Below are 26,142 nucleotides of genomic sequence, written 5' to 3'. Positions count from 1 at the left end.
TGTTCACCGGACGTGCTACCTGTCCCAGACCTGCTGTTTTCAACTCTCTAGAGACCGCAGGAGCGGTAGAGATACTCTTAATGATCGGCTATGAAAAGCCAACTGACATTTACTCCTGAGGTGCTGCACCCTCGACAACTACTGTGATTATTATTATTTGACCATGCTGGTCATTTATGAACATTTGAACATCTTGGCGATGTTCTGTTATAATCTCCACCCGGTAAAGCCAGAAGAGGACTGGCCACCCCTCATAGCCTGGTTCCTCTCTAGGTTTCTTCCCAGGTTTTGGCCTTTCTAGGGAGTTTTTCCTAGCCACCGTGCTTCTACACCTGCATTGCTTGCTGTTTGGGATTTTAGGCTGGGTTTCTGTACAGCACTTTGAGATATCAGCTGATGTACGAAGGGCTATATAATTACATTTGATTTGTGATGTTTATGGGACATATTGGAGTGCCAACAGAAGAAGATCTTCAAAGGTAAGGCACGAATTATATAGTTATTTCTGAGTTTTGTGTCGCGCCTGGCGGGTTGAAATATGATTGTCATGTGTTTGTTTGATGGGGTGCTGTCCTCAGATAATAGCATGGCTTGCTTTTGCCGTAAAGCCTTTTTGAAATCTGACATGGTGGCTGGATTAACAAGAAGTTAAGCTTTATTTTGGTGTATTGCACTTGTGATTGTATGAAAGTTAAATATTTCTAATAATTTAATTTGAATTTGTCACTCTGCCATTTCACCGGATGTTGTCAAATCGATCCCGCTGACGGGATTTGATCCATAAGAAGTTTTTAAGAAATGTGGCTTAATTTATTTGATTAATATTATAGTGTTTCTATTCCGAGAAAAACAGAAAATGAAAACCTCAGGGTTTCCGTTAGGATGGAATGAAAAATTTGGCGCTGTACAACGTGACGGTCGGGAGTAGGCTACAGCGTAAGAGGTTTGGAGGATTCTAAATGAATATCTAAGGGACATAACATTTCCACACTCTAATTGTAGTGTAACCGAACTTTCAGTTGAGAGTACTTGCTCTTTTCCTTCTCTACCGGATGTTGATGCTGTTGCCATGCAACATTTTTCTACTTTGGGTGTGTTCTTAAATTCAATCTGGAGCTCATAAATGTCAGTTTGTAAATTCAGACCGTTTCACTCTAGAAGCGCACACTGGACATTCAGGCCAAGGAGTAGGTTTGATTTGAGCGTTCTGGCCTTACAACGGTAGTCAAGCACCCCAGCTAACGTTGGCTAGCTTGCTAGCTACTTCCAGACACAAGTGAGACCACTCTGACCATTTTACTCACCCTAGCAGAGCTGGTTAGGCAGTTTTCGTGTTAACCAGAGCGCTGGTGACTGTAACTGTGCTGCTGGAAACAATTTAATTACATTATTTTGCCGACGTTTACTGACACCGGCTATATTCAACGTGTTGAGTGCTCGTAAATTCATTATTCTGCGCTCTGGTACACTCAGACGGGAGTGCTCTGAAATCAGAGTAGATAGCCAGAGCGAATTTACGAAGCACCTGAATGTCCACTGAAAATGCACATTTACTATACCGTTTAGCTAAGCTAAGAATGGGAATAATCGGGAATAATCAAGTCAATTAACGTTGGGTAGTTACAGTTGAAGTCAGAACTTTACATACACCTTAGGCAAATACATTTAAAAATTGTTCTTTTACAATTCCTGACATATAATCCTTGTAAATACAGTGAGGGAAAAAGTATTTGATCCCCTGCTGATTTTGTACGTTTGCCCACTGACAAAGAAATGATCAGTCTATAATTTTAATGGTAGGTTTATTTGAACAGTGAGAGACAGAATATCAACAAAAAAATCCAGAAAAACGCATGTCAAAAATGTTATGAATTGATTTGCATTTTAATGAGGGAAATAAGTATTTGACCCCTCTGCAAAACATGACTTAGTACTTGGTTGGAAAACCCTTGTTGGCAATCACAGAGGTCAGACGTTTCTTGTAGGTGGCCACCAGCTTTGCACACATCTCAGGAGGGATTTTGTCCCACTCCTCTTTGCAGATTTTTTCAAGTCATTAAGGTTTCGAGGCTGACGTTTGGCAACTCGAACCTTCAGCTCCCTCCACAGATTTTCTATGGGATTAAGGTCTGGAGACTGGCTAGGACACTCCTGGACCTTAATGTGTTTCTTCTTGAGCAAACCCATTTGTTGCCTTGGCCGTGTGTTTTGGGTCATTGTCATGCTGGAATACCCATCCACGACCCATTTTCAATACCCTGGCTGAGGGAAGGAGGTTTTCCCCCAAGATTTGACGGTACATGGCCCCGTCCATCGTCCCTTTGATGCGGTGAAGTTGTCCTGTCCCCTTAGCAGAAAAACACCCCCAAAGCATAATGTTTCCACCTCCATGTTTGACGGTGGGGATGGTTTCTTGGGGTCATAGGCAGCATTCCTCTTCCTCCAAACACGGCAAGTTGAGTTGATGCCAAAGAACTCCATTTTGGTCTCATCTGACCACAACACGTTCACCCAGTTGTCCTCTGAACCATTCAGATGTTCATTGGCAAACTTCAGATGGGCATGTATATGTGCTTTCTTGAGCAGGGGGACCTTGCGGGCGCTGCAGGATTTCAGTCCTTCACGGCGTAGTGTGTTACCAATTGTTTTATTGGTGACTATGGTCCCAGCTGCCTTGAGATCATTGACAAGATCCTCCTGTGTAGTTCTGGGCTGATTCCTCACCGTTCTCATGATCATTGCAACTCCACAAGGTGAGATCTTGCATGGAGCCCCAGGCTGAGGGAGATTGACAGTTCTTTTGTGTTTCTTCCATTTGCGAATAATCACAAACTGTTGTCACCTTCTCACCAAGCTGCTTGGCGATGGTCTTGTAGCCCATTCCAGCCTTGTGTAGGTCTACAATCTTGTCCCTGACATCCTTGGAGAGCTCTTTGGTCTTGGCCATGGTGGAGAGTTTGGAATCTGATTGATTGATTGCTTCTGTGAAACAGGTATCTTTTACACAGGTAAGAAACTGAGATTAGGAGCACTCCCTTTAACCTGTCTAGGATGAGGGTGCCGCTAGCGGCACTCCCCCCCCACCCCCACTGAAAAACCAGTGCCGCGAAATTCAAAAAAAATATTTTTTTTAAATATTTAACTTTCACACATTAAAGTCCAATACAGCTAATGAAAGACACAGATCTTGTGAATCCAGCCAACATGTCCGATTTTTAAAATGTTTTACAGGGAAGACACTATGTAAAGATGTAAATCTATTAGCTAAAAACACATTAGCATAATCCACCATCTTTTATTTGTCCACCAACACCAGTAGCTATCACCAATTCGGCTAAACTAAGATATTTATAGCCCCTAACCAAGAAAAAAACTCATCAGATGACAGTCTGATAACATATTTATGGTATGGGATAGGTTTTGTTAGAAAAATGTGCATATTTCAGGTAGCTGGCATAGTTTACAATTGCACCCACCGTCACAAATGGACTAGAATAATTACAATGAGCAACGTGTTTACCTAACTACTAATCATCAAACATTTCGTAAAAATACACAGCATACACTAATCGAAAGACACAGATCCTGTGAATACAGACAATATTTCAGATTTTCTAAGTGTCTTACAGCGAAAACACAATAAATCGTTATATTAGCATAGCACATAGCACATAGCAGCCCAGCATTGATTCTAGCCAAAGAGAGCGATAACGTAAACATCGCCAAATTATATTATTTTTTTCACTAACCTTCTCAGAATTCTTCAGATGACACCCCTGTAACATCACATTACAACATACATATACAGTTTGTTCGAAAATGTGCATATTTAGCCACCAAAATCATGGTTACACAATGACAAAAGTAGCCCAGCTGGTGAGAAAATGTTGGTGCGCCATATTAGACAGTGATCTACTCTTATACATAAATACTCATAAACGTGACTAAAAAATATAGGGTGGACAGCGATTGATAGACAATTTAATTCTTAATACAATCGCGGATTTACATTTTTTAAATTATCCTTACTTTTCAATACAGTTTGCGCCAAGCGAAGCTACGTCAAAAAACATGGCGTCCTAAGCCACTAACATTTTTCGACAGAAACACGATTTATCATAATAAAAATGTCCTACTTTGAGCTGTTCTTCCATCAGTATCTTGGGCAAAGGATCCTTTCTTGGGTCTAATCGTCTTTTGGTGGAAAGCTGTCCTCTTGCCATGTGGAAATGCCAACTGCGTTCGGGATGAACTGGAAGCGTGCCCAGCGATTCACAGCGTTTCAGAAATAAATGTCCCAAAATCGCACTAAACGGATATAAATTGCTATAAAACGCTTTAAATTAACTACCTTATGATGTTTTTAACTCCCATAACGAGTCTTAACATGACCGGAGAAAGATTACTCCCAACACTAATGCTTGGAACAGGTGCGGGTCGGTGTCCTCCACGCGCATGACGCACCAAGAAAAGAGTTGCTAGCTACAGGGTTTTTTAATTTATAGTGCCTGTGAACGCGCAATCGACCCCATTCAAATCGTAATCACGTAAAGGCATCCAGGGGAAGACGTAAGCAGTGTCTGTATACTCATAGCAATAACAGTGGCCTTTTAACTGACTCCAGATCAGGGGCCAACATTTCTGAAATCTGACTCCATGTCAGGGAAATTGCTGTAGAATGGGTTCTGTTCCACTTAGAGACAAAATTTCAACTCCTATAGAAACTATAGACTGTTTTCTATCCAATAATAATAATAATATGCATATTGTACGATCAAGAATTTTGTGGGAAGCCGTTTCAAAAATTACACGATTAGCATAAATAGTGACAACAGCGCCCCCAGCCTCAACAGGTTAAGAGTGTGCTCCTAATCTCAGTTCGTTACCTGTATGAAAGACACCTGGGAGCCAGAAATCTTTCTGATTGAGTAGGGGTCAAATACTTATTTCCCTCATTAAAATGCAAATCAATTTATAACATTTTTGACATGCGTTTTTCTGGATATTTTTGTTGTTATTCTGTCTCTCACTGTTCAAATAAACCTACCATTAAAATTATAGACTGTTCATTTCTTTGTCAGTGGGCAAACGTACAAAATCAGCAGGGAATCAAATACTTTTTTTCCTTCACTGTATTCGCTGTCTTAGGTCAGTTAGGATCACCACTTTATTTTAAGAGTGTTAAATGTCAGAATAATAGTAGAGATAATGATTTATTTCAGCTTTTATTTATTTCATCACATTCCCAGTGATTCAGAAGTTACACTAAATTAGTATTTCGTAGCATTGCCTTTAATTTGTTTAACTTGGGTCAAACGTTTTGGATAGCCTTCCACAAGCCTCCCACAATACGTTGGGTGAATTTTGGTCCATCCCTCCTGACAGAGCTGGTGTAACTGAGTCAGGTTTGTAGGCCTCCTTACTCGCACACACTTTGTCAATTCTGTCCATACATTTTCTATAGAAGTGAGGTCAGGGCTTTGTGATGGCCACTCCAATACCTTGACTTTGTTGTCCTTAAGATTATAATCAATAACCTATACCGTGTGTGTATGTGTATCTTGTGTTATCACTTTGCTTGTTAGTAAATAAATAATCAAATAAATTTGTGTGGTACGGAATGATCAGTGAGACCCGAGTTTGTGCAGATTTACGAAGTCTACGATGTTCAGAATGAGACTGATATGAGGAAATTATTAATTGATGACTTGTATGATATCTATATATTCTTGAGTTAATTTTGGAAACGGTAACTCATTAAACAAACTTTTTCCATGGTGCCCCAAATTCCTAATGAGTTAATTGTTACATGATTAATTAAATAGAGAAATAATGAAACGGTTTGCAACTGCACATGGGTACAAAGATCGTACTTTTTGGAGAAATGTCCTCTGGTCTGATGAAACAAAAATAGAAATGTTTTGGCCATAATGACCATCGTTATGTTTGGAGGTAAAAGGGGGAGGCTTGCAAGCCCAAAGAACACCATCCCAACCGTGAAGCATGGGGGTGGCAGCATCATGTTGTGGGGGTGCTTTGCTGCAGGATGGACTGGTGCACTTCACAAAATAGATGGCATAATGGGGGTAGGAAAATTATGTGGATATATTGAAGCAACATCTCAAGACGTCAGTCAGGAAGTTAAAGCTTGGTCGCAAATGCGTCTTCCAAATGGACAATGACCAGAAGCATACTTCCAAAGTTGTGGCAAAATGGCTTAATACGATGACAAATCCCTAGCAGACTACTACATTATGACACAGGTTACACAAGATGGAGATCTAAACAGAGAGAGGGCGAGAGAGAAAGAGAATAAACACTTGGATACATTTGTAAACTACACTTAGTTTAGCCCTAATACCTTGCCCCGAACTGCTGCTCTTATGGGTAAGAAGTAATGTAAACACAAGTGGGAAAACAGGCTACCTAAGTATGGCTCTCAATCAGAGACAACGATAGACAGCTGCCTCTGATTGAGAACCATACCAGGCCAAACACATAGAAACAGAAAACCTAGACCTACAACATAGAATACCCACCCACATCACACCCTGACCAAACTAAAAATAGAAACATACAAAGCAATCTACGGTCAGGGCATGACAGTTTATGACACCTACATAAGAGTGTAAAACCCACAAAACCTACCACACAAGTCAAAACATTCCATTACACCATAACCTACTTGTCAACAGCATGTTTATGTTATATAAACATTTCTGAAATTGACCATATCAAATTATCATTGTAATTGCGCACACATGGACGCCAGACAATTACCTACCACGATGGTCTGTTTCTGATGACTGGGATGAATGCAGGAGCAGATTTCAGGAGCAGGACACCCTATTCTTGACTGATGACTGATATAACGGTGTGTACGTGATAGGCCTATCTGACTTATATGATTATGTTGGTCATAGAGTATATTTTCTACAAGTTATTTAAAATATGATGAAAAAAACATGATTGTAAAGAATTCATTACAACAACAACTACAAAGGGAAAAAACACATTTTAATAAATGTGGGTTTTGACACTTATGTAGGTGTCATAAAATAATGCAACATATGTCACAACAGGTATAAATGGGTCATGACAGTGTTATGGCCATATTATGACAGGTTATGACAAATTGTCAACTGTTATGACTTATTATAACATGGTTATGACGGTGTCAAGTAAAGTGTTACGCTATTTCACAAGTAGTTATTTGTAAAGTTTTCTCCTCCACAAAAATAATTTACATTGGAATAATACAGTAGATAAAAATCCACAGAAGATGAGTATTTGGTACATCTGGTTGAGTATTTGGTACATCTGGTTGAGTATTTGGTACATCTGGTTGAGTATTTGGTACATCTGGTTGAGTATTTGGTACATCTGGTTGAGTATTTGGTACATCTGGTTGAGTATTTGGATAGGAATAACAATGAAAGCGCTGGGCTTTTGTAAATCTCTCTTGGTATAAATGTACAGATTATCTCATTGCTCGTCCATTAAATAAAAAAAACACTTACACTTGACTTTTTCTCCATTTTGCCGTATGATGAATAGTTGTGGCAAGGAGGTAGACTACATGATGCAGCATTTAACACTCACAAGGAGATTTGTAAATGGTTTCTGTCTTTCTATCACAGGGGATGAGATAGCGACGGTAACAACTGTATGTTGTTTTCCCAGTCATATTGATCATAAAATATGCCAGTTGTTAGTAGCTAAACTAATATGTTAGCGAGTTCCATATGTCATCCAATCAGCATAAAGTTTAACCCCTTCATTATTTACTGTTCGAAGTGGCAGCTTTTAAGGACCGTTTCTAAATTCAAATTCAAATCAAATCAACTGTTATTTGTCACATGCTTCGTAAACAACAGGTGTAGACTAACAGTGAAATGCTTACCTACAGGCCCATCCTAACAATGCAAAGAGAAAGAAAATAGAGAAATAATAGAAAAGTAAAACATGTAATATTAAAAGTAATAATAAATACACAATGAGTAACGATATATACAAACGGCTTTATACACGGGGTACCAGTACCGAGTCGATGTGCAGAAATACGAGGTAATTGAGGTAGATACTCTAGGCTCTGTAGCCACTTCTAGCTTGCTAGCAATACGCCTAAAGATTTACGGGAAACCAGTCTACTAAAGTGCTAACTGAGATACATTTGAGTGCAAACTATTCCAAGTTGAACAACTACACAGTGAAAAAAGTTTTATGAAGCTTCTGTGTTGTGTAAGAGGTCCACTGCGAAATAGCTTTAAGGAGAAGAAAATAATTGACAGCTGAGCGTGTTTCGCTTATGCAAAAATAGCACTGGGAACCCTTTCATCTTGGCCTGTCAATCCACTGCGAGGTTTGTGAAGCATCAGCCACTCTCTTTTAATATGAGATCAACGCATTGTTCGTTTTAATAATATTTTTTCTAGTTTAAACTTGAATTCTACACTCATACATTAATACTGTAGAAAATTTCCATCTCCTTGTACTCCAGTAGATTGCGTTAAGGATTTAGTTATCTCAAGCCTAGCTTATTTCATTATCTATACTGTATATCCTATTGTATCAGGCTATTACTATGCATGCTACCTCTTCTATTACTAGTTATTTTCTACTACATTTTTTATTATTGATATTAATTAATGTGCTGCAATGTTGAGGAAGCTAGCACACAAGCATTTCACTGCACCTTTGATACCTGCTGTAAACTGTTTATGTGACAAATAAAATGATTTGATTTATAGTGAGAGGATAGAGGAACCAACTCATTATTTACTGTACTCTCTAAAAGAGCAGTAACTGGACTTGGCGTGGAAGTTGATGTGATGATATTTGTCTTCACGCGCTCCATGCCCACTTCTGCATCGCTGCTTTGATGTACTGGGCTTTAGAAAACCCCCGCTGACTTTTTTGCTTCTAATTGGACTTGCAGGGTGTGTTTGTGTGTGTGTTTGTGTGTGTGTGTGTGTGTGTGTCTTATCCACTGATTTATTTATATCCTGATGCCACTGTCATATCCCAGCAGATCTGCACAGGCCAGAAGGCCACAACAGCGAGTCATTGTCACTGTTAAATAAGGCTGGAATACGGTCTTAAAGGGGCAATCTGCTTTTACTACATCAATTTTCGGACTTGTGAATTAATTATATGTACCCCTTGATTCTTGAGGAATAGAACTTATAATTGACTCATGAGCTCAGTTCAACTGTCGTACCCCATCAGAACTCAAAATTTAAGTGTTTGCATCCAAAGCTCTGCCTTTGAATTTGACACACACACACACACACACACACACACACACACACACACACACACACACACACACACACACACACACACACACACACACACACACACATTGTCCTTTTACTGTTTGTCCCTGGTGTTGGGGAAACACCTGATGCTTGCCATGTCAGAGCGATGATGTCACGTGGAGTGTGCGCTGGCACGTCACATAAGGGTTAACATCGCTCCACATGGCCTCCGGAGCCTGAAAAGCAAAACAAACGAGTCATTGCTCAGATATGTGTTAATAATAACTGACCATCTATGAGGGCCTGGGCAGTTTGAATGGATACTGGTTTATTTTGAAAACCATTCTGCTAGGACTAGAAGGTTATGCCAGTTGATGCTGAGAGAAAACTGATCAGGTCCATGAAGCTGTTAAGTATATAAATGTACATAACAGCTTCCAAAGGATTTGTTATTGGGAAATGCAGATATGGCAAAGTGGTAAAGAGATGAAATTATTAGAGGCCAGTAATTCTGTGTCCTCATATTCCTCTAGTGTAGATGACTATTGCCCTGAACCGTCTAAAATCAGACAGTGGGCCTTAGAGACGGTGTCAGCCACCCTTTTCCACACAAGCACACACGTCCCCTTGAATGTCCAAAGGCCCATGTCTGAGTGCTGTGACATAACCATCAGTGGTGTGCACAGACACACACACAATTTGGGGAGCTGGACAACGGTGGCCCTGGCAGTGACCCCACTCCCGGCGGGTGTCTCCAGGGGAGTTGGGATATGCAAGAAACACATTTCCAGTACACTCTTGTACAAATGTGTAACAGGACAAATATAAGCACCCCTGAAATTGTTAATTAGCATCACACACAAAGACACATGGACAGCGGTCCACGTGCAGAGACTGAAAGGAATTGTATAATATCTGTACATTACAATTCTACCTGTGATTGCAAAAGTACAATGATTAATGTTTTGCTTCAGCTTGAGATTAACTTCTCTAGGGTAGGGGGCAGCATTCGGAATTTTGGATGAAATGCATGCCCAAATTAAACTGCCTGCTCTCGGGCCCAGAAGATATGATATGCATATAACTGGTAGATTTGTATAGAAAACACTCTAAATTTTCCAAAACTGTTAAAATAGTGTCTGTGAGTATAACAGAACTGATTTGGCAGGCGAAAACCTGAGAAAAATCCATTCAGGAAGTCGTTTTTTTTTTGGTTTTGTAGTTTTCTATTCAATGCCATTACATTATCCATTGACTTAGGACTCGAATTGCAGTTTTTATGCCTTCCACTAGATGTCAACAGTCTTTAGAAATTGTTTCAGGCTTGTATTCTGAGAATGAGGAAGTAAGAGCAGTCTGAATGAGTGGACCCTAAAGTGTCACAGAGCTTTTTCATGCGCGAGACCGAGAGAGTGCCTTTCTTGTTTACCTTTTAAATTGACAACGTTATTTTCCGGTTGAAATATTATCGATTATTTAGGCTAAAAACAACCTGAGGATTGAATATAAACATCGTTTGACATGTTTCTATGAACTTTACGGATACAATTTGGATTTCTTTGTCTTCCTGTTTTGACTGTGTTTGAGCCTGTGGATTACTGAAAAACTCGCAAACAAAACGGAGGTTTTTGGATATAAAGAGACTTTATCGAACAAAAGGAACATTTGAGTAAATTAATGTCTGCTGAGTGCAACCATATGAAGATCATCGAAGATAAGGGATTCATTTTATCTCTATTTCTGACTTTTGTAACTGTTCTACTTGGCTGGTTACTGTTTGTGATGATCTGTCTAGTGGGCAATGTTCTCTAATAATCGTAAGGTATGCTTTCACCGTAAAGCATTTTTTAAATCTTACACCGTGGTTGGATTCACAAGAAGTTAATCTTTAAACTTATGTAAAACATGTTTTGTTTTCTGACTTTTTATAGTGAGTATTTCTGTATTTGAATTTGGCGCCCAGCAGTTTCACTGTCTGTTGAAGAGGTGGGACGCTAATGTCTCACGTACCCAAGAGAGGTTAAGAATCAGTGGTAGACTTTCTAAGTGCATGAAGAGGTCAACTGTACAAAGTCATATACCTGTTTGTTGAAACTATACTTTCAGTTCCTGTTGATACTATGTTCCAGTCTTATTTCTGCTAGCACATGATAGCAATAGGAGGAAGAAGGATTGGGAAACTAACTGCAAATAGCAATAAGCTGAACTCCGCCTAGTAGAGACATCTTTGTATTAGCAACTATTAATTATGAGTTTATATGGTATTAAAGTTAAGGGACATCACCCTGGGTGGGGTGATCCTCAGTAGGGGATAAAAAGGGAAAACACCAACTTTTGTACTGAGTGTGTTACTTGCAAATTACTGTAAGTGTATACTCCGGGTTGCAATCCGGGCTGCAATCCTTATTAAACAAATTAACCTATGATCAAATACGTTTACTGTGGTCTCTTGTAGAAACATAGGGCAGAATTCCCTTACAAGACTTGAGTGCAGCGACATGAACAGAAGTGTGAATATCCTCATGCTACTACCATATGGACTGGGATCACTAAACCACTGCTGGTGCAGAACCAACACACTGCTGTTCGACAAACTACACACACACACACACACACACACACACACACACACACACACACACACACACACACACACACACACACACACACACACACACACACACACACACACACACACACACACACACACACACACTGCTGTTCGACAAACCACACACACACACACACACACACACAACACATACACACCCGCAAGCATACATACAAAATCTGCTTTTTAACAAACATACGTGCGCTCACACATAAATATATGTACACATACAAAGACACACCACCATACACATAAACAGTCCTTGCAAACATGGCTCACACCAAAGCTAAAGCACATTTCCTACGGGTGGTAAAGTGCTACCAGATGGATCATCTTAAAATATATAACTTGAAAAAGAACAATACAAACATAATAAAAACATGACAAAATAATTTTCCAAAATGCCTGGTCTTGATCTGCCCACGGTGGGCTTTCATTAGTTGGCTTAGTTCAGTATTGACAATACTACCTCGTCCACAAAACAAGACCACAAGAAAGGCATGGGTAAAGCTCCTCTCTCTCCTCTCCTCTCTCTCTCTCCTTCCACCCCTGCAGTGGGGCTTTAAAATACCCAGTGACCCTTCAACAACCTTGCAGAATCCCACTGCATGGGATAGGCTAGATGGTGGTGGTGCTATGAATACTTTCAGGCTCAGATGCTCGCCCCTGCTGTGGAAGGGAAAACACTGGGCTTTGGCTAAGCTTTCGGCAGAGGGTTTCAATATCCGGTCGCACACTCTGGTCACGACCCCTAGAGCAGAACACCTGGATGGAGAGAGGGAGAATATGTTTTTCTTCATAATTTATGAAGTGAGTGTGGGTGTGCTATGCATAATGTAATGTAGGTCTACCTTGGAATAACTGATTTTGGGACTTCCGGGTTGACTAAAGGTCATATAAAATGTATGGACCTACACTCAATGCACATAAACTGTATGCTGTTACTCACCACCACAGACCTGTTTGGAATGAATCATGAATGAATGTATAGCCTGAGATAATTGACAACTCTGCACAGCTCTATGAAGACATACAAGTGGTGTGATACAGCCTCCAAGGTTTCTAGCTGAAAATAAACCAGGAAAGTCGTTGTTTCCTTGAACAGTACAAAGTTTATTATCTCCTTTAAAACAGCTATTGCCATAGAACACAATTTTAACGCACACATTAACCAGTAAAAATGTATGCACCGGGGGAAAAAACTGTTCTATACCCTGTTCTAATTCTAGAATGCCACTGGTATGCCTAATTTTCCAAGTTTCCAAAATTATAAACGATAAGTCACAAGAAATCAAAACTGAAATACAACTTTAATAATAAAAAAACACCACCATTCTGAATGGGCACTTTTGTCATAGGAGGGCAAAAGGGCAGGTGCAGAGACACCCTTAGACCTCTATCTCAGCATTAGCCCAAGATGTAACAGAGAGACTGAAAAACAGTTTCTATCTCAAAGCCATCAGACTGTTAAATACCCATCACTAGCACAGAGAGGCTGCTGCCTACATACAGACTTGAAATCATTGGCCACTTTAATAAATGGAACACTAGTCACTTTAATAATGTCACTTTAATAATGTTTACATATCTTGCATTACTCATCTCTGTATTCTATTCTATAGAATCTATTGCATCTTAGCTTATGCCGCTCTGAAATTGCTCCATATATTGCTCCAATTGCTTCCATATATTTATATACTCTTATTCCATTCCTTTACTTAGATGTGTGTGTATTAAGTATTTCTTGTGAAATGGTTAGATATGACTTGTTAGATACCGTAATTTCCGGACTATAAGCCGCTACTTTTTTCCCACGCTATGAACCTTGCGCTTTATACAATGACGCTGCTAATTTATGGATTTTTCCCGCTTTCACAAATTCATGCCGCCAAAAAACTGAGCACGTCACATAATGTGAAGTAAATCGAGCGCGCTCAAACTTTCCATCATTCTGATTACGGTAGTCATTTTGTCACCCTCATCATGGCAAAGACACGGAGAAATGCATATGATGCAGCTTTCAATTTGAAGGCGATCGATCTGGCTGTTTGAAAAGGAAATAGAGCTTCTGCAGGGGAGCTTGGCCTTAATGAGTCGATGATAAGACGTTGGAAACAGCAGCGTGAGAAACTGACTTAGTGCAAAAAGACAACAAAAGCTTTCAGAGGAAAGAAAAGCAGATGGCCCGAACTAGAAAATGGATTGGATGACAAGTGGGGAGAAATCCTTCACTAAAACGGGCCGCATGCGAAGAGCGACTTATGGTCAAGTCTGCCAGTGGGTCCTGACAGCGTGGAGCTGCTGCGTATTGAAGAGCGCAGCATAAGCTCAGCGGAAAGTGAGGAGAGCACAATGAAAATGATCCAACATCAGATGAAGCAATTCTGAGGCTATTCAACTCCGACACCAAAGGAGATGACTTCAGTGGTTTCAGTGCACAGGAGGAAGATAGTGACCAAGGACTTTCTTGGTAGGCTACTGTTTACTGCTATTTAAAAAAAAAAAAATGTTACAAGCCTGTTTCGTTAAAGCCTATTTATTTTTGTTACAAGACGTGTTTCGTTAAAGCCTATTTATTTTTGTTAGAAGCCGTGTTTCGTTTAAAGGCTGTGTAAAGTTAATTTGTTTCAATGTACCGGTAGGCACCTGCGGCTTATAGACACGTGCGGCTTATTTATGTACAAAATACATTTTTTTTTTTAATTCAGTGGGTGCGGCTTATATTCAGGTGCGCTTAATAGTCCAGCAATTACGGTATTGCTGCACTGTCGGAACTATAAGCACAAGCATTTCGATACACTCGCAATAACATCTGCTAAACACGTGTATGTGATCAATAACATTTTATTTTATTTTATGTACTCTTAAGGACACTAACGACACAGTTACTCCTTAAGGTCCATATGTTATTTTCAGAGGTAGACTGGATCTGGCAGCCAGAACAACCAAATACTCAATCTAAATGTGAATCGTTTCTAAGTTGCGGTATTGTTCTAGAAACATAAATCCCTTTACTCTCATATCACATCAAAATAATATCACAAATGCAAAATACACACTTACTGTACCACTCTTTTAACCGGCTTTATCACAGTTGCAGCCGACAATATTTTTCAAGGGCAACACATTTCTGGCAGCCTTCCTCCGTTACTCACAGGTGTTCGGAGCATGCCCAATAGCCAATTAGCGCAGATGGTCGCTCTTTCTTCCGTCTGTCTTCTGTAGACATGCGCTGTAAAATTGAGATGTGGCCGTGTGGGAACACTAAACCTAACCCTATAAAGGTGCATATCAATTTAACGTTTTGTTTTTTGATAATTGTTTCTTATGAAAGATAAGGTCCTTATGGTTTCAAAACTGTACCGAGTGTGATGTGTGCTTAGTTCTGTCCTGTACTCCCTGTTCACCCATGACTGCGTGACTGCGCACGACTCCAACACCATCATTAAGTTTGCCGACCACACAACGGTGATCAGACAGCCTATAGGGAGGAGGACAGAGACCTGGCAGTGTGGTGCCATGACACCAACCTCTTTCTCAACGTCAACAAGACAAAGGAGTTGATCGTGGACTACAGGAAACGGAGGGCCGAGCACACCCCCATCCACATCAATGGGGCTGTAGTAGAGCGGGTCAAGAGCTTCATGTTCTTTGGTGTCCACTGTGGAGGATGAATCAGAATTAGTTGGGTAACATAGATAATTAAGATGTTTTATTTGCATAATATGCTTCTGTGAGATACTTGTCATTAGAATGTATCCTTTTGGACTATAGTGTTGGCAGTTGCACTTTCCCCTCAGCTAGGGCTCAGTCACTTGGGGCCCAGAGAGGAGAGAGGTAAGGCTTGTCTTTCACATGTCCCTGGTGCTATGCAGAATATCAGAAAGGGAAGAGGACAGAATGGAACATTGTCTTCATATGTGAATGTGTCTTTACCTATTCTTAAACCATGTGAAGGGATGGCGTGATTAACTTCTTCTGGCTGCAAGCCCGAGGCCGGCCACAATATGACAACAGCCACTTCAAGTGCAGGGCGCGAAATTCAAAATATATGTTTTAGAAATATTTAACTTTCACACATTAACAAGTCCAATACAGCAAATGAAAGGTACACATCTGGTGAATCCAGCCAACATGTCCGATTTTTAAAATGTTTTATAACAAAAACAGCACATATTTTTGTTAGCTCACCACCAAATACAAAAAAGGACAGACATTTTTCACAGCACAGGTAGCATGCACAAAGCAAACAAACAACAAACAACTTCATCAGATGACATTCTTATAACATGTTATTCAATAAATCTATGTTTTGTTCGAAAAATGTGCATATTTCAGGTATAAATCATAGTTTACATTGCAGCTACAATCAAAAATTGCATCGAAAGCAGCAAGAATAATTACAGACACCAACGTCAAATACCTAAATACTCATCATAAAACATTTCTGAAAAATACATAGTGTACAGCAAATGAAAGACAGGCATCTTGTGATTCCAGCCAATATTTCCGATTTATTAAGTGTTTTACAGCTAAAAAAAAATGTAGTGTTATATTAGCTTACCACAATAGCCAGAAACACTTGGGCGCCGACGACTACGACGGATATATGAAATAGCATCATAAAATGTTTCTTACTTTTGCTGATCTTCCATCAGAATGTTGGACAAGGTGTCCTTTGTCCAGAACAATCGTTGTTTGGATTTAGAACGGCAACTTTCCCTCTTCATTTAGCAAAACCACTAGCCAAGTGGCACGACGCTCTCCATGTCAACAAACGGAAGAGAACGGAACACGGCAAAACTCCCGAAATTTTTTCAATAATCTGATGAAACTATATTGAACAAACATACTTTACGATGATATGGTGATATGTATCAAATAAAATCAAAGCCGCCTATAACGGCAGCTAAACAAAAGACCATCCCACTGTCCACCTCGCGCTCTTCAGAGTACCGAAAATGGCGGACATGTCATTCCAAGATGATGTGTTCCATCTCAGACCAAGATAATCACCTCATTTCTTCTCTCACAGCCTCTTGACACCCAGGGGAAGGTGTATGACGTGCATGTATACTAATAGGTCTCGTGCCCATTTATAGGCAGGAAGAAGAACAGAGCCTCGATTTCAGACTTTCCTGGTCAGGAAGTGTGCTGCAGAATGAGTTCTGGTTCACTCAGAGAAATAGTTCAAACGGTTTTAGAAATTAGAGAGTGTTTTCTATCCAATAGTAATAATAATATGCATATTGTACGAGCAAGAATTGAGTACGAGGCCGTTTGAAATGGGCACCTTTTATCTGGTTACTCAATACTGCCCCTTGCAGCCCAAACAGGTTTTAACAGTCCGTAAAAACATGACAAACGAAGTATTGAATCAATCTTTAGGATGATTTTAACATAATACTTCAATAATGTTCCAACCGGAGTATTTCATTGTCTTCAGAATTGCGATGGAACAGAGCTCGCTCTCACGTGAACGTGCATGGTCAGAGCATGGTCACCTCATGGCAGACCTGACTCATTTCTCTCTCCTTCGGCCCCACTAAACAGTAGATGCATCAGACAAGGTTCTAACGACTGTTGACATCTAGTGGAAGCCTTTGGAAGTGCAATATTACCAATATCCCACTGTATCTTCAATAGGAGCTGAGTTGAAAATCGATCAACCTCAGATTTCCCACTTCCTGGTTGGATTTTTTCTCAGGTTTTTGCCTGCCTGATGAGTTCTGTTTTACTCACAGACATCATTCAAACAGTTTTAGAAACTTCAGAGTGTTTTCTATCCAATACTAATAATATGCATATTCTAGCTTTTATGGCCTTGTAGCAGGCCATAAAAGAGGTTAAACAAATCAAAATATATTTGAGATTCTTTAAATAGCCACCCTTTGCCTTGATGACAGCTTTGAACACTCTTGGAATTCTTTCAACCAGCTTCACCTGGAATGCTTTTCCAACAGTCTTGAAGGAGTTCCCACATATGCTGAGCACTTGTTGGCTGCTTTTCCTTCACTCTGCGGTCCGACCCATCCCAAACCATCTCAATTGGTTGTGGTCGGGGGATTGTCAAGGCCAGGTCATCTGATGCAGCACTCCATCACTCTCCTTCTTGGTCAAATACCCCTTACACAGCCTGGAGGTGTGTTGGGTCATTATCCTGTTGGAAAACAAATGATAGTCCCACTAAACCAAACCATACGGGACGGCTTATCACTGCAGAATGCTGTGGTAGCCATCCTGGCTAAGGGTGCCTTGAATTCAAAATAAATCACTGACAGTGTCACCAGCAAAGCACACCCACACCATAACACCTCCTCCTCCATGCGTTACTGAGGGAAATACACATGTGGAGATCATCCATTCACCTACACTGTGTCTCAAGGCACACTTAACCGCTAGCGGAACCCCTCGCCAACAGCCAATGAAATTGCAGGGCGCCAAATTCAATCAACAGAAATCTCATAATTCAATTTTCTCAAACATACAAGTATTAGACACCATTTTAACGATAAAATTCTCGTTAATCCAACCACAGTGTCCGATTTCAAAAAAGCTTTTCGACGAAAGCAGAACATATCATTATGTTAGGTCAGCAACTAGTCACAGAAAGCATAAAGCGATTTTCCAACCAAAGAGAGGAGTCACAAAAAGCTGAAATATTGATCAAATTAATCACTAACCTTTGATATTCTTCATCAGATGATACTCCCGGGACAACATGTTACACAATACATGTATGTTTTGTTCGATCAAGTTCATATTTATATCCAAAAATCTCAGTGTACATTTGGCTTTGCCTCCAAAAGATCCCGTGAATTTGCACAGAGCCACATCAAATCACAGAAATACTCATAATAAACATTGATAAAAGATACAAGTGTTATTCACAGATTTAAAGATATGCTTCTCCTTAATGTAACCGCTGTGTCAGATTTAAAAAAAAAAAAATTACGGAAAAAGCAAACCATGCAATAATCTGAGTATGGCGCTCAGAGACCAACACAACCCAAGAAGATATCCGCCATGTTGGAGTCAACATAAGTCAGAAATAGCATTATAAATATTCACTTACCTTTGATGATCTTCATCAGAATGCACTCCCAGGAATCCCAGTTCAACAATAAATGTTTGATTTGTTCCATAAAGTTCATCATTTATGTCCAAATAACTCCTTTTGTTAACGCATTCAGTACACAATCTAAACTCACGACGCGCGTGCAAATCCAGCGGAAAGAACGTACGAAAAGTCCAAAAAGTTCCGTTACAGTCCGTAGAAACATGTCAAACGATGTATAAAATCAATCTTTTGGATGTTTTTAACATAAATCTTCAATAATGTTCCAACCGGAGAATTCCTTTGTCTTCAGAAAAGCAAATGGAACAGAGCTCGCTCTCATGTGAACGAGTGTCACGAGCTCAAAGCATTCTGCCAGACCTCTGATTTCCCACTTCCTGGTTGGATTTTTTTCTCAGGTTTTTGCCTACCATATGAGTTTTGTTATACTCACAGACATCATTCAAACAGTTTTATAAACTTCAGAGTTTTCTATCCTCGTCTTCTAATAATATGCATATGCTAGGATCTAGGCCCGAGTAGCAGGCAGTTTACTCTGGGCACGCTTTTCATCCGGACGTGAAAATACTGCCCCTACCCCAAAGAAGTAACATAAATCTTAAATAATGTTCCAACCGGAGAATTCCTTTGTCTTCAGAAATGCAATGGAACGCAAGCTAACTCTCTCACGTGAACGTGCGTGGTCAGCTCATGGCACTCTGCCAGACCCATGACTCAAAGAGCCCTCATACCACCCTCCTTCACAGTAGAAGCATCAAACAAGGTTCCAAAGACTCTTGACATATAGTGGAAGCCTTAGGAAGTGCAATATGACCAAAATCCCACTGTATATTCGATAGGCGATGAGTTGAAAAACTACAAACCTCAGATTTCCCACTTCCTGGTTGGATTTTTTCTCAGGTATTTGCCTGCCATATGAGTTATGTTATACTCACAAACATCATTCAAACAGGTTTAGAAACTTCAGAGTGTTTTCTATCCATATCTACTAATACTATGCATATATTAGCAACTGGGCCTGAGTAGCAGGCAGTTTACTCTGGGCACCTTATTCATCCAAGCTACTCAATACTGCCCCCAGCCATAAGAAGTTATTAAAGAATGTTTTATTTTTGGTTGATAGTAGCTAGATTTCCAGGGAGGGAGTACCTCCATTTTACAGAGGCCATCTCAGGGTTTTGAGTATAATGAAGGTGTCAAGAAACACTACAACGGAGTCAGTGCATTGACTGCTGGAGGAACCTCTGGTGTATGTGGCAAGACTGGATTGTACAACTGTAGCTGTTCCACATTTCTCCAAGATTCTGGTGAATGGCAAAATCATCACCCTAAAACAGCTAATGGACATGGCTGGGCCCACCTTAATGGATGGAGGACGGGTGGCTGAACATCTGGGGGTGAGATCGGAAAGGTTTGTCAGACAACTACTGGGAAGCTGCAGGAAGACTCTGTCAGCCGAAGAGTGGATTATGCTCAACAGTCACAAGAAAAAGGTACAAGATGAAAACGTCCCATTTCCAAGACTAGGGATTACACCCAATATCTCAGAGTCAGAAAGAAAGGCGTTATTACTGGATTTGAGAGGATTGGAAGAGGTGGGTTTGGATGAGGTGAATGTAAAGGACTTATATAGGGGGTGTGTCAAGGTTTTGAATAAAGATTCATTGAAAAATAGAAAAGATACTTCTTGCAGGGTAAAACTGGGCCTTGATGACAAGGTAAAGCCAGCATGGAGAGAACTGTACAAGCCACCGTTACAAAAGGGTACTGGTGATATGCAATGGAGGGTTTTGCATGGCATCAATGCAGTTAATGCTTTTGTATCTGTCGTTAACTCAGATGTTGGAGATGGATGTTCTTTTTGTAATATAAGAGAAACAATTGTGAGAGGATAAAGCCTCCCTGAAATACTAGAGACTTTTTTTCCTTTTTTTTTTACAGCTGTAGGGGAGATTTTCAATAACACTGTTTTTCTTTTGGGGTTTCAATATAGTAAGCAACAGAAAAGAAAATGTCAACTGTTACATTTTATTTTGGGACAAGCTAAGATGTCATTTTTTCTGAGTAGGGAACATAAGATAGACACAGGATATGGGCAGGATGTACAGTATACTGTGTTTTAAGGGATTAGTCAAAGCGAGAATAAAAGTGGATTTTAAGTTCTTCTCAGCTGTAAAAGATCTCCCATTGTTTGAGGAGAAGTGGGCTTGCGAAGGAGCGGTATGTTTTGTGGAGGAGTGGAAACTTTTTTGTTGTTGATGAAATAAGTTGAATGTAAATGCTTTAAAAAAAGTTTTTTTTAAATGTTTATTTAAGAATGACATGTGTTTTTTAATTTCTGAAAAGGCACAGTGTGCCATTATTTGTGTTAATACTTGAGTATAAAATAAAGGTTTTATAAAAACTCCAAAAACTCTCTCGTTACTGGGTCTCTCTCGTTCTCAATGCAATTTCAATTTAAGGGCTTTATTGGCATGGGAAACATATGTTAACCTCTCTCTCTCTCTCTCTCTCTCTCTCTCTCTGCATGCTGGGAGTGTTTGGTGCATGCTGGGAAGTGTATGATCGAGGGAGTGCGTGTGTTGTGTAGAGTTAGATATTCAGAACTTTCTTTTGGTTTTCTCTTTCTTGGTGGCATTCTTTGTTTTCTTCTGTGCATGATTAAGATTATTATAATTTTTTTTGTGTGGTAGAATTAAGTATTTCGTTTTTTTTTTCTCGTATCGAAATTACCTTGATTTTGGCGGGGATGGCATCCCATATTGGGATGCCGTCCCTGTCACTTCGGCACGGCTTTAGGTGTGTTACTGAAGCTACTGTCACGGTGGATGAGTTTCTGGTCGCCGTAGGAGAGAAGGTAGGATATGAGAATATTGCTTATGCGTCACGGATGAATAAAGTGGTGGTGGTATTTCTTAAAGAAGAGCGCCTTGTTGATCGTATGGTTGAGCAAGGCGTACTTCTTAAAGGAATGTTTATTCAAGTTACGCCGCTTTTTTCTCCGTCAACAAGGGTAACGATTTCAAATGTACCACCGTTTATTCCAAATGAGCTATTGGAGCGCGAGTTATTGCGCTTTGGGAAGTTTGCAAGCTCAATTAAGGTTGTTCCGTTGGGTTGCAAACACCCGGCGTTGAAACAGGTTATGTCGTTTCGGCGACAGGTGTTTATGTTTTTGGACTCACCGGAGCAGACTTTAGAGATATCGTTTAAAGTCAAGTATGACAATAGACTGTATATGGCTTATGCTAGTACGGGTAGTAAACGGTGTTTTGAGTGTGGGGATGTTGGCCATAAGCGACATGCTTGCCCGAAAAGGGAGAAGGCAGAGGGAGGGGCGCAGGTGGTCATCATAATGCCTGGGCCCACTGATGTAGGGAGAGGTGGGCCGACAGTGGTTGAGCAGCCACAAGCACCTGTTGCTGAGGAGCAAGTTATCCGTGTTGAGGCCACGAGTTTGCAACTTGTATTAGAGGGAAATGTTATGCAGCAGAAAAATATTGTTGTAGAAGGTAAGGATGGATCTGAAGAGCCAGTTCCTCAGACTGGTTAGGAGGTGCCCAGTACGAGTACTGGGGCACAGGAGGGGGTTCATATGGAGCTAATCTCCCAGGTAGTGGAGGAGATGCCCACTACGAGTAATGGAGTACAGAAGGGGGTTCATGTGGAGCTAATCTCCCAGGTAGTGGAGGAGATGCCCACTACGAGTAATGGAGTACAGGAGGGGGTTCATGTGGAGCTAGACTCCAAGGGAGTGGAGGAGATGCCCACTACGAGTAATGGGGTACAGGAGGGGGTTCATGTGGAGCTAGGCTCTCAGGTAGTGGAGGAGATGCCCACCACGGGTAATGGGGTTCAGGTGGGGCTAGTCTCCAAGGTAGTGGAGGAGATGCCTGGTACTAGTGATGGGGTGCAAGTGGGGAGTGTTGAAAGGGATGTGGTAGAGGGGAGTCAGTGGTCTGTGGCCTCAGCTGAGGAGGATCAGGAGAAGGATATGGATATCTCTTCTGATATGACAGCAGCTGGTGAGGACTCAATTTATGATCTAGAGGAGGTAAATGGTTTTCTGGATCAGACTTTTGGGAAATCTGTCAAATTGGCAGAATATTTTGATGTTGACAAGTTTGTGAGGTCAGCTGTGATGTTACAGAAGACGGTAGGGTTAGACCAGTTGAGTGAGAAGAAGCGATTTCGCTTGAGGAAATGTGTTACTGCTGTTACAGCAGCAAAAGGTGGTGGGAAACGTGGTCAGGTTAATAAGAAAAAATGTAAATAATAATGATGATCATGCTTCATAGGGTGTCTTTTTTCTCTTTGGTTTCTCTGTGGTATCTTCTGCTTTTCCTTTCTCTTTTCTATATGGAGGTACTAAGGGTGGGCTCTCTCAATATTAATGGGGGAAGGGACAGGAATAAGAGGGCTTGGGCATTAGAAGTAATAAAACAGAAAAGGCTTAATGTAGTTTTACTTCAGGAGACACATAGTGATGAGGCTAATGAGGTTGACTGGGGAATGTGGTGGGAGGGGCAGCATATACTCAGTCATGGTACTAATTTCAGTGTTGGGTGGCCATCTTGTTTTCCTCAGGGTTAGGGGTGACTGTGATATCTACAACAGAGATTGTCAAGGGTCGGGTTTTATTGGTCAAGGTCTATGTTTTTTATTTTTATTTTTTATGTCTATGCTCCTAATGAGGGTACAGAGCGTCTTGTTGTGTTTGATCAAATAAAAGAAAACTTAAGACAGTGTGACCAAGAGGGGTGTATGGTTTTATGGACTGGAACTGTACTGTGGATTTTACTGTTGATCGCACTGCTGAAGAACCTCACCTGCGGTCAGCCACTTTCCTGTCTGGCTTATTAACTGAGTTTGAGCTTTCTGATGTGTGGAGAGTAAGGAATGCAAAAGTTAGGCAGTACACATGGCTAAAAATTAATGAAGGTCGTGTCAGTGCAGCAAGGTTAGACAGGTTGTACGTATCTGATCAATACTGTAGTAGGGTTGGAAGGTGTGCCATTACTCCTGTGGGTTTCTCTGATCATCATATTGTTACTGTTGATATTCACTTGTCCTGTCCACGAAGGTCATCACCTTACTGGTATTTTAATGTTAAATTGTCACATGATGTCAAGTTTTGTGAAAGGTGTTTGTTGTTTTGGGAAAAATGGAGGGTTACAAAAGGGAATTTTGAGTCCTTGAGACAATGGTGGGATGTTGGGAAGGCCCAAATACGAGTATTTTGTCAACAGTATACTGCTTTGTCTCAAATTGAAGTTAAAGAGACTATCAAGGCCCTTGAACAGGACATCAAATCAATTGAATTGAAGCTGCTCACTCAGAACAACCCTGGACTAGTCATGAACTTACAGGACAAGAGACATGAACTGAGGTCGTTTCTGCATGAAAGAGTGAAAGGTGCCTTGATTAGGTCTCGTTTCGCTTCCCTCAAGGACATGGATGCTCCTAGCGCTTTCTTTTTTAACCTTGGACAGTTGACATTACAACGTAAACAGATGGTCTGCCTTCGTCTCTCTGATGGGAAGGTGACCACGGATGACAGTGAAATGCGTCAACATGCCGTGGATTTCTACTCTGCCCTCTATAAGGCGGAGGATTGTGACTCTTTGTGTACTGAACAGTTGTTACACGGTCTTCCTCAATTGGGACCTGAACAGAGAGTCGCATTGGACTCTGACATTACACTGCAAGAGCTGTCCACAGCAGTTATGCAGCTCTCAACAGGCCGAGCCCCTGTCATTAATGGTTTCCCATCTGAGTTCTATAAGCACCTTTGGGGGTCTATTGGGGAGGATTTTTATGAAGTGGTGTGTGAATCTTTTCATGAGGGTTCTCTTCCTGTATCCTGTCAACGTGCGGTGCTTTCACTGTTGCCAAAAAAAGGGGATTTGGCTCTCATAAAAAATTGGAGACCTGTTGCTTTGCTGTGTGCAGAATACAAAATAGTTTCTAAATGTCTCTCAAACAGGTTGAAAGAGTATCTGGGATTGTAGGTCCACAGGGACCAGTCCTACTGTGTACCTGATCGCTCAATTGTTGACAACTTGTTTCTGATAAGAGATGTTTTAGACATTTGTAAACTGTCTGATGTAGATGTGGGTTTACTTTCTTTGGATCAGGAGAAGGCTTTTGACCGCGTGGACCACCAGTACTTGTTTAAAACGATGAAAGCCTTTGGGTTTGGGGATGTTTTTTTGTCTTGGATGAATTTACTGTATGCTGGGGCCTCGTGTATGGTGAAGGTGGGGGGTGGTTTGAGTTGCCCCATCCCTGTCCAAAGGGGCATCAGGCAGGGATGTCCAATTTCAGGGCAGTTATATAGTCTGGCGATTGAACCAATGCTTTGTTTTTTAAGAGCGAAGCTTACTGGTTTCCCTGTGCCAGGTGTAATGAAGGGTCCCACGATAGCACTGTCTGCGTATGCAGATGACCTGACCATTTTTATTACAGGGGCTGAGGATGTTGTTCTCTCAAACGCTTTAAAGGTGTATGAGGGGGTCTCCTCAGCTAGAGTCAATTGGGGAAAGAGTGAATCACTGTGGGCAGGTCAGCTTCAGACGGGGTCCGCTCCACGGTTACCAGGGGGGCTTCAGTGGGGCAGAGATGGGATGAAGTCTTTGGGTGTTTTTCTAGGCTCTGATGTCTTTCAGAAAAAGAACTGGGAGGGTGTAGTGGAGAAAGTGTGTGCCAGACTGTCAAGATGGAAATGGGTGCTACCCCAGCTGTCTTATAGGGGAAGGGTACTGGTAATTAATACTCTTGCTGCCTCTACCCTGTGGCACAGACTAATGATTTTGCAGCCACCAAAGGGTCTGATACAAGAGCTTCAGAGGACCTTTGTCAATTTCTTCTGGTCTGGACAACACTGGATCAAAGATGCAGCCCTGTACCTGCCACTGCACAAGGGGGGGCAAGGTCTGGTAGACATTTCCTCTAGGATCATGGCTTTCCGGCTTCAAGCAGCCCAGAGACTGTTGTACAGTGACGGTTCTAGCTGGGTCGACACAGCCTACACACTGATGAGGAGAGCAGGCTGTTTGGGCTTAGACAAGCACATATTCCTGTTAAAGCTGGAGGGGGGTGAGTTGTCTGGCCTGACTCCATTCTATGAGTCTGTTATGCTGGCTTGGAGGGTTTTTGTCAAGTCCCGTAAGGCCGGCACGCTACCAGGGATG

The sequence above is a fragment of the Salvelinus fontinalis genome, chromosome 18 (genome assembly GCF_029448725.1).
Source record: "Salvelinus fontinalis isolate EN_2023a chromosome 18, ASM2944872v1, whole genome shotgun sequence".
NCBI classification, from domain to species: Eukaryota; Metazoa; Chordata; class Actinopteri; order Salmoniformes; family Salmonidae; genus Salvelinus; species Salvelinus fontinalis.
Note: the sequence above shows the minus strand (reverse complement) of the source record.